Source organism: Ipomoea triloba, chromosome 16 (assembly GCF_003576645.1).
Source record: "Ipomoea triloba cultivar NCNSP0323 chromosome 16, ASM357664v1".
In the NCBI taxonomy this organism is placed as follows: domain Eukaryota; kingdom Viridiplantae; phylum Streptophyta; class Magnoliopsida; order Solanales; family Convolvulaceae; genus Ipomoea; species Ipomoea triloba.
Genome location: NC_044931.1, coordinates 10,379,969 through 10,388,388, shown reverse-complemented (window position 1 = coordinate 10,388,388; position 8,420 = coordinate 10,379,969).

The following is an 8,420-nucleotide window of genomic DNA, read 5'->3' as shown; positions in this document are numbered from 1 at the left end:
GGATTAAAGACAAAATCAGCATCAACATTGACAACAAAAACACTTAGTATATATATAGGATGTAGTCACTATTTAAAAAGGGTTTATGCAAAAAGTGGCAAACTATTTAATTTCATGCATTGTGGTGAAAAAGCAGCAATGGGTACTCCAAAATTAGTATCAATTCAACAAAAGAAATTACAAAAAGCACACACGCATACACACAAAATCAAGTACTACACTCATTCATACTAATTCTAAAAATATGAACTTCTAAATGAATAGGTGCAAAATGGATATGGAAATTATTAATGAAACTGGGCACATTGCGTCATTAGTATTTAGACTACTTGTAGAGTCATTGTTACTATCAAGTAAAACAAGTTATAGAACTAGAACAAGATGTACTATTGATGAACTTTCTACAAATATAATAAATTAAATATTACTTTCGCATATCACAACACAAGAAACATATAGGGAAAAACTATCACTGCCAAATATCAACAGATACTTGCAAGGTCAAAAGTTCATAGTACAACTAAGATCTCAGTCATATGTACAACAAAGCAAATCCTAATAGGTTTAGACTATAATCCCATTGCATGACGTTGCCTTCTATGCTATCACAAATAACATAATTACAAATGACATACTACCAATAAAAAAATAAAGGACAAGTATTGAAGAGGAAGACAATAACAATGCTACATACTTAAAAAAAAAAAGAAATTACAAAGACTTAGATAAATTTAAACCAAAAGTAATATTTATTTAGACTATTATTTTTAGACTAGTGTTCTTACAAAGTTGTAACCATTTATTTTAATAACAATTATAATCAATTTCTCCTATATTATCTTGCATTCATATACTTTGAATTATCATTTATATAAACAAATTCAATATTCAATTACCTATGCATGAATATTTCTTATATAATCTCGCATTTATATACTTTGAAGTACTTATTTAAATATAAATATTGATATTATCTCACGGCGTTAAAAACTTGTATGCATTTTCCAGGAAAGTAAATCTTACAACAGTGTGAATCCAAAAGAAATTGTGTGCGTACAACGACAACAAGGAAGCTGCCGGATGACTGGGAAACACTACAGCAGTTAGCAGATGTGATGTGCAAGTCAATCAATGGCGGATCAAGAAAAATGTTTTAGTGGGGCGAAACATAGAAAAAGGTAAAATCAAGTTGTTCCTTTATATGAGAAATTGTGGATTCAGGTGAAGGGTGGGAGTATATAGAGAATGGGAATAAGGGTGAGGGCAGCTTCATGCTAGATCCGCAAGTGAAGTCAATAACTCTTTTCTTTAGAATTTTTTAATTTATGAAAACGACATATTTCTACTTCAATGTGTCAGACGTCGGTACAGATTTTATGCCTATATATAGGCAGGCATGCCTACAGTACAGCCCATTGCCCATTCATTCAATATTATCTTATAATTATAATTCCCTTACAAAATAAGGGTTACGTTGTTAATTAGCCCAATTAAAACATGAAGCCCATCAGCAGCTCACCCAATCGTTATATCGTGGACCAGGATCCACAGACCACAGTGCACTGTGGATCCTGGTTCAAAATGACGTCGTTTAGAATGTTAGTGGACGGTGGCGCAAATGACTTCAGAGAATATACAGAATTCTTGTATAGAATACACAGAATGACTTGAGGGAATACACAGAATATTGACACAAATACGTAGAAATCATCCTCTTAATATTCGAATACACAAAACACGTCACAACCTATGTTTAAGTACTCCTAACATGAATACACAGAATCGTAGTCTACAATACACAGAATACCTTCAAAGAATACACAGAAAATGAAAACACCAAATACACAAACACATCACCCCTATGTTTAATTACCACTAACATGAATACACATAATCCTTGTCTACAATACACAGGATGCCTTCAAAGAATACACAGAATATTAACACAAATACACAGACCGCATCCTCCTAACCTTCGGATCATCTAGTTGTTTCAAAAACATTCCTATAACTATTCTCATATAGTTCAATCAATGAATATCAAATACGAATTCATTTATTTGAATCAACAACAAACAAATCAAAACCGCCAATTTGAACAACACAATTTTTTTTTTTTTAATATTTAGAAGTTAACGGCAGATACGGGAAACACAATTTTCAAACAAACAAACGATTAATTAAAATGACCAAAACGACGTAGTTTTAGTACAGGGTGCACAATGCATTGTGCGGTCCATGATATAAATTGCCCAGTTCACCAAGACCTGGCCGGCGTTTGACGAAGAAAAATCGTCAGCAGCAAATGAAAGATCTTTACCTTATACATTAATTAGTATAAGGATCCGTGAAAAATATAATAATTTTAAATCATTCCTAATTAGTATTACATTTTCATATTGATCGACCTGACTCGTCTCTTCTCAAGGATAATGATCCGTGAGACATTCTCACAAGGGTAACACATTGCATTAAAGTGAACGCCAAATGAAAAAAAAAATTAACACTTACAATTTTTTATAAATTATAGGGAAAATGTACAAATAGGCCATTGAACTATTCGGGGGATAGCAATTAATCCACCGAACTCGAATAAGCTCCAAATTCATCACTGAACTTGCAAAAAAAAAGAGCAATTAGCATTTTAACAAGTTAACAACAAGTTTGTGCTGATAGGATGCCATGTGTAATTTTTATTTTTTATTTTTTTTATATATATAAAATTACATATCGTGATTTTTTTTGCAATACTGTAGATGCTATAGAATAATACAGAGTATTATTTTTTTTTTTTAAAAAAAGCAAAAACTTGTGTGAGACCATCTCACCATGAGACGGGTCGGGGTCGGGGTCGGGGTCGGGTCAAGGCGAACATGTGATACTTATACGCACAAATATCATATTTATATGCTCAAGTAATACTAATCAGGAATAAAATTTTTATTACTTATAATGGTAAATGTAATACTTTTAAGAGGAAGTGTAATACTTTTACATTTCGATTTAAAAGTATTACATTTTTCTCAAAAGTATTACTTTTTTTTTCAGGGGAGCATTACTTAATTATTATGGAAAATGTAATACTTTTGATGGAAAATATAGTACTTTTACATCAAAATGCAAAATTATTACTATACATTTTTCTTCAAAAGATTACATTTTTTCTTATAAATGACAAAAAATTTATTCCTGATTAGTTTTACAGTTGAGCATATAAGTATGTCAATGTTGATTCAACCCGACCCGTCCCACAGAAGTGTGACCCTTTAAAAAATTATGTAATAATAACAACAACAACAACAACAACAACAACAATAATAATAATAATAATTATTATTATTATAGTTATTATTATTATAATAATAATAATAATTATTATTATTATTATCATTATTATTATATTTTCTATTGGCATATTTAAATCTTTTAAACACATTTAATTTCTAATCTTTAAACCAACCAAACACTAGAATAACATTCATAAAGTCAATTTTTTCAGTAAACTAAACAATATAATACAATTTCTATCCTATTCATTGTCTATTCCATATTTGAAAGGGTAAATATATTTTGGTTCTAACAAAAATGTCATCTCTATTGAATTATTTTATTTAATATAAAAAACAAAAGAAAACATTAAAAGAATGCATTGCAGATATTTCATATATATTGTTAGGAATATAATCATGCGAAAAATTATTTCCACGAATTAACAAGCACAAAAACGAAAGGATTGAAGGTTAGGTTAGCTTGAGTCGTGTAATATCCACACTATCCTCAAAACCTTATTTGCTACCTCCCTTTAGGAGCGTTGTAGCTTAGGTTTCTCAGGATAAGCTAAATAATTTTTATTTTTAAACCCACAATATCACGACCCACGTGGTATATTTTTATTTTTAATAAATAAATAAATTTTCAACCTCAGTTATTAATAACCAACCGTCGTTAAAAAAATAAGTTACAACGTCAGTTATCATTTAACCGACGTTGTAGATTCAATTATACAACTTCGATATATATAATGTATGTTAAAACCGACATTATATGGTCTAAATAACCGATGTTAAAAGTCATTTCTCAACCACAACTTATATAGGAGTTGATGGATCAAATAACATTTAACCATGGCATTAAAACTAATAATAAAATCAATCATTGTAACCTCCCTATCAGACGACCATTAACCTCGAACTTAATTCTCAAATTCAAAATTGGAATTAATTCATAATTAATTTCGTAACTTCTGAATTAATACTCAGAACGATACTCCAAAAAGTAGTTCGAATTGTTACTACTCCGAATGATACTTACAAGAGGAGTCAAAGACTACCATTCAGTCAAACCCGTTGACCGAATGGTAACTACAACTAACCACTCGGTCAAACCCATTTGACCGAATGGTAAGTCCTCTACCCGAGTAGTACATGTTACTACTCCAATCATTATTACATGGATCATGGTTCGCACAGCTGTGTGGACTATAAATAAAAAATACATTTTTAATATACTAAAAGTACATTATTTTATATATACAATAAAATAATGTATTTTTAGTACACAAAAAATGTACGTTTAGTATATTAAAAATGTACTTTATTTCATGGTCCACATACAATAATTTGTCTTACTACTCGACAATCATGCCCGCATACATGAGTAATATGCATTTGCACCTCCTGCGCGCGTGAGAGAACTTCCATGCTATACAATTCAATATTCTTTTAAAAGGCTCTTGTATATATAGTGGTGCAAATCCCTTTGTTTTTCCAATGTGGGCCAAAGGCTACCGTAAACAGTTTAACCATTTCCACCTTCATTTTCTAACTCAAATTGGTATACATTGAGAATCAATTTCTCATTCACCAATTATCCATTTTGAGCGTACAATATATCAATTTCTTCAAAATAGCAATTTATAATGCCAATTTTTTAAATATTTTTTCCAACATATATAACATGTATATAAATCATACTTTCCACATCATTATTTTCGTTTTTATGATGACTTGTCTCATTTTGCTAGTAAAGTTTCTCTTTGAGATGAAGCAAATTTCATATATTCATGGCCATAATGCTTGTTATAACCCCTAAATCACTTCCAAAGTGGGAGAGGCCAAGGTCGCAAACAAATTATTTATTAAAATTGAAAAGAAGAGATACAATCTTGTCGAGGAGAGAAAAATCAACGTCTCCATACTAATATAAACAATTCAAACAAACCCTAACAATTATAAGTATAAAAAAAACATAAGCCTATCAAAAAAAAACACAGGCCAATGATGAAGGCCTAAATGAAAAGTGGCCCTAAAACTCGTCGATCACAAGATTCACAGACAACCGAATGAGAAAGGAAAAAAATAAAACTAAAAGCGAGAAATAACACCAGCTAGCCCCCATGCGACCTAATTAAGTAAACATGAAAGGACCACTTGTGTCCCAAAAGATAAGGCATCCACACCATTTAATTAAGCTGAGGCAGTCCAAAGGCTACTTGGTGTGGGTACGTCTTGGTCTGCTCATCATTCTTCCAAGGCATATAATGTCAAATTGATATGATCATTTGTTGGAAATAAAGTTGTTTAAGCGTTCTTTCACTCTAATGGTATCCATTCCAAGTCTAGGTGTAAATGCCTATTCAATAGAAAATTAATAAAAACTAATTAGCATTCTCATCAACGAACTCATAATCAAGAACACAAAAAGATAAATCAACGATGCAACGTGCCAAAACATGCATAATCGAGTGCGCCGTACGGACAACTCAACTAGTTCTTGAGTGGTAGATTCTGAGTAATGATATATAATCAAATTTAGTCACACGCAGTGTGAGATTACATCCAATGGACTAATTATACCATGGACCAAAATTCACATTGCCTGGTGAACTCTGCCCTGGTCCAAAATGACATTCAGATTATGGGTATACACTTAACATATTATGTATCTATAAATAAATTAAAGGCACATAATTTATTAACTAGAAGCACATAGTATGTTAATAACCGCATATTATGTGCTTAAAGATAGCCTATTGTGTGCATGTAGTTAATAAATTATGTAGATTTAATTTATTTACATACATATAATTTATTAATGGAAGCCAACTGCAAACACATAACTTTTTTTTATATGGGTTCACAATGCAAGGTGGACCATGGACTATTGTATAATAATTAACACCTAATATAGTGGACTCCTTGTGGACACCAGATCCTTCCACCTAATAAGTTGCTGAGTCACTTATTAGACTGAATTGTAGAGTCCTGATTGAGGGTGAAGGAATTCTACCTTTTTGTGGACAAAACATGCATGATCGAGTACTTAAGAGTAATTAATAAGAATGGCTCAAAAAAAAAAAAAAGAGTAATTAATAAGAACACTAATGCCTGTAGTGTTTATTATACCTTGCAAAGAATCGTATGGTACATCTTGAGATCCACAGTGTTGTTGGTTGCACTAACAACTTCAGCGCCTTCTTCTTTGAGAATCTGAAAGATTTTATGCATCTTCAGCTTCTTGTTCTCCAGCCCACACACTATATTTATCTCCAAAGTTTCACCTATCTTACTTTCATTCACGTCAATTTCAATTGGTTGTTGTAGAAAATCCTTTCTTGCTTTCAGATCATTAACGTTGTTCTCTAGTTGTTTGATGTAGTTAGTGGCTTGATCCAACACGTCGAATGCCGGCGATGTTTTCTGTCGTTTGCCGACAACAACTCATTCATTAACCAAACATATATAGACAAATATGATTATAATAAATTACGGCAAATTTTGCTGTAAACCATGCATCAAAATACATTCACATAAATACTTAATTTGATGCATAAAAATAGCGAACCTATCTAGATTTATGAGTAAAGATGGTGAAGTGTGCCGAATAAATCCAATTATGTTCTACAAAGAAATAAGATATTAAATAAATAATGAACCTTATATACATCATAAGTGAGCCTAGAACTTTAATCAGTTTGTACATGTTCAAATAACAGTGAAGCAAATAAATAATAGACTTTCAAAATGTTTTCATTGTGTTTTTGTACACTTTCAAATAATAAATATTACGTATAAAAATTAATAATGTACCATATGTATAAAAATAATGTACCATATGAATTAAGTATTTCTTCTCAAAAAAAAAAAATAATGTACAATTATTCATAGAAATAGTGTATTACTCTATGCATATATACATGATCGATACAGTTGTGTAGATCATAGTCCACCTAAGCATAATGTATTACTCTATGTATGGTCGATATAGCTATGTAGATTATGGTTCAGCTAATAAGCATTGATGAAATGATAGGTAATATTAATACCAAGGAGTTTTCTGCAGAGACGAGAGAGGCGAGGCGACGATAAAGGCTTTTCATTTGCTCCCGCCGATATTTCTCCTTCAAATGCCGGGCTGTTGAACATCAGGCGTATAGTAGGTGAAGATGTTCGTTTGGTTTGGACTTATTTTAGATTGAGAAATTTGAAATATGCATTGTGGACGTGTTGTTTAGATTTTCAAATTTAAATTATTAGTGAAAATAAATAAATAATGATGTGCGCAAGAGAAGTAGAGATTGTTTGATGAGTTCTCAAACCAAATATAAATCCGAGTGAAAATCGAACTAATTTTCAAATTTAAATTATCAGTGAAAATAAATAATGATGTGCGCAAGAGAACTAAAGATTGTTTGAGTTCTCAAACCAAATATAAATCCTAGTGAAAATCGATCTATTGCAAACTGAATTGAAGTATAATTTGAAACTGAATGGTTTCATTTTTTTTCAAAATCGAAAAATACTGAAACTAAACTGAATCTGAAAAAATCAAAACACCACTCCTAGGAGGAACACACCTATTTTGGTTGAATTGTATAATTTTAAACCGTTCAAAGATCTAATTACATTTTTTTAGTTGGATGATTAAATTACATTTTTGTGCGCAGTTCGATGTCTAATTTTGACATTTTCCCTTTAATGAATGCAAATAGTTTTAGAATTACCTTTTTAATCAGTAACATGTTGCCAAGGACCTTGTGGTCTAGTGGCATCAAACCCTTCCCTTTATACGGGAGGTGGTGGGTTCGAGCCTCAGTGGAGCATTGTAATAGAGTTAGTTTAGTATTCAAAAGAGGAAGAAAAAAACAGTAACATGTTATTATTGTAATAAATGTACTCAACCCATGTTGATCTGCTTTTTAGTTGAACAAATTTCAAGTGCGTTGATTGAGTTTTCAGTCAATTTCTAAGTCAATCGTCCTACTGTTTTGTTGGGTCCCTCCAAGTGGAAGGACAAAGTGCAACAAAACAAAAAAAAAAACAATAAAAAAAAAAAAACTTTTTCCATGTTTTGTGTTTGTGTGTCGGCAGTGGTGAGCAGAAAAAGTTGAGGGAATTTTTGATGATTCCTATTCTTCTCTC